At 39.5% G+C, this 2,576-nt stretch overlaps 1 pseudogene; it reads left to right on the top strand.

Annotated features, from left to right (window-relative positions):
• The first annotated feature begins 959 nt into the window (after positions 1–959).
• LOC100589730 lies at positions 960–2,272 on the top strand (annotated as a pseudogene).
• The last annotated feature ends 304 nt before the right edge of the window (positions 2,273–2,576 follow it).

Raw genomic sequence — 2,576 nt, 5'->3', positions numbered from 1 at the left:
CTCTGTCTCAAAAATAAATAAATAAATAATAAAATAAAATAAAATAATAAAAGAAATTCTAAATGTATCAGAGAATTAAAAGAAATAAAACAAAACCACACACACACACACACTAAAAACATTAGAAGAAAATTGAAAGAATATTTGAATAATATTGGGTTGGAAGAAACCTTTCCAAGTAAGCCTGGAAACCCAGAAGCCGAGAGAGAGAGACAGAGAGAGAGAGAGAGAAATATTTGACCTTAAAAAATTAAAAATACTTTTATGTCAAAAACATCAAAACCAAAGTCAAAAGGAAAGTAATAAACTGAAAAAAAAATTTGTAAAATATATAGGAGAAAAGGGATTCTTGTCCCTAATATATAAAGACCTAAAATGTTTCCAACAGAAAAATAATAGTCAGGGAAATGAAAAGAAAATATCAACTTGGCAAAGTAAAAACCTTTAAAAATAATGATAACAATCAGTCTTGGTGGGGTGTAGAGAAACTAATATTTTCATATATTGCTGATAGTGGTATAAATTGTTACCACCTTTTTAGATATCTGAAAATATATGTGAACACTAAAAATATCTACCTTTGGCTGGGCGTGGTGGCTCATGCCTGTAACCCCAGCACTTTGGGAGGCCAAGGCAGGCAGATCACTTGAGATCAGGAGTTCAAGACCAGGCTGGCCAACATGGTGAAACTCCATCTCTACTAAAAATACAAAAATTAGCCGGGTGTGGTGGCTATAATCCCAGTGCCTGTAACCCCAGCTACTCGGGAGGCTGAGGCATGGCACGAGAATCGCTTGAACCTGGGAGGTAAAGGTTGCAGTGAGCCGAGATTACACCACTGCACTCCAGCCTGGGTGACAGAGCGAGACTCCGTCCCCCCCAAAAAGAAAAATATCTACTCTCTGCATCAGAAATCTCAAATTTAGGAATTTTTTCAGAAATAAATGATTTCTGAATAAATGATTCGCTCTCAGGAACTGAAACACAACATTGGTGGAGGAGAACGGTTTGATTCTTTGACGGATCTTGTGGAGCATTACAAGAAGAATCCTATTGTGGAAACACTGGGTACAGTACTACAACTCAAGCAGCCCCTTAACACGACTCGTATAAATGCTGCTGAAATAGAAAGCAGAGTTCGAGAACTAAGCAAATTAGCTGAGACCACAGATAAAGTCAAACAAGGCTTTTGGAAAAAATTTGAGACACTGCAACAACAGGAGTGCAAACTTCTCTACAGCTGAAAAGAGGGTCAAAGGCAAGAAAACAAAAACAAAAACAAAAATAGATGTTAAAAACATCCTGCCCTTTGATCATATCAGGGTTGTTCTACATGACAGTGATCCCAATGAGACTGTTTCAGATTACATCAATGCAAGTATCATCATGCCTGAATTTGAAACCAAGTGCAACAATTCAAAGCCCAAAAAGAGTTACATTGCCACACAAGGCTGCCTGCAAACCACAGTGAACGACTTTTGGCGGATGGTGTTCCAAGAAAACTCTGGAGTGATTGTCATGACAATGAAAGAAGTGGAGAGAGGAAAGAGTAAATGTGTCAAACACTGGCCTGATGAGTATGCTCTAAAAGAATATGGTGTCATGCTTGTTAGGAACGTCAGAGAAAGCACTGCTCATGACTATACGCTAAGAAAACTTAAACTTTCAAATGTTGGACAAGGGAATACGGAGAGAACAGTCTGGCAATACCACTTTCAGATCTGGCTGGACCACAGAGTGCTCAGCAACCCCGGGGGTGTGCTGGACCTCCCGGAGAAGGTGCACCATAAGCGGGAGAGCACCATGGATGCAGGGCCGGTCGCGGTGCACTGCAGTGCTGGAATTGGCCGGACAGGGATGGTCATTGTGATTAATATTCTTATTGACATCATCAGAGAGAAAGGTGTTGACTGCAACATTGATGTTCCCCAAACCATCCAGATGGTGTGGTCTAAGAGGTAAGGGATGGTCCAGACAGAAGCACTGTACCAATTTATCTATATGGCGGTCCAGCGTTATATTGAAACACTACAGCTCAGGATTGAACAAAAGCAGAAAAGCAAGAGGAAAGGGCAGGAATATATAAATATTAAGTATTCTCTAGCGGACCAGATGAGTGGAAATCAAAGCCCCCTCCCACCTTATACTCCAAAGCCACCCTGTGCAGAAATGAGAGAAGACAGTGCTAGAGTCTATGAAAACGTGGGCCTGATGCAACAGCAGAAATGTTTCAGATGAGAAAACCTGCCAAAACTTCAGCACAGAAATAGATGTGGACTTTCACCCTCTCCCTAAAAAGATCAAGAACAGACGCAAGAAAGTTTATCTGAAGACAGAATTTGGATTTTGAAGGCTTGTATTGTGGTTGACTATTTTTTGATAAGCAAAATTTGAAACCATTTAAAGACCACTGTATTTTAACTCAACAATACTTGCTTCTGAATTACTCATTGCCTCAGATAAGAAGAAATCATCTCCACAATGTAGACATTATATTTTATAGAATTTTGTTTTAAATTGAGGAAGCAGTTAAATTGTGTGCTATACCTAGGCAATACCATTCAGGACATAGGCGT

The sequence above is a fragment of the Nomascus leucogenys genome, chromosome 9, assembly GCF_006542625.1.
Source record: "Nomascus leucogenys isolate Asia chromosome 9, Asia_NLE_v1, whole genome shotgun sequence".
In the NCBI taxonomy this organism is placed as follows: domain Eukaryota; kingdom Metazoa; phylum Chordata; class Mammalia; order Primates; family Hylobatidae; genus Nomascus; species Nomascus leucogenys.
The sequence above is the reverse complement of the archived record's forward strand: the minus strand, read 5'-3'. Positions and strand labels throughout refer to the sequence as shown.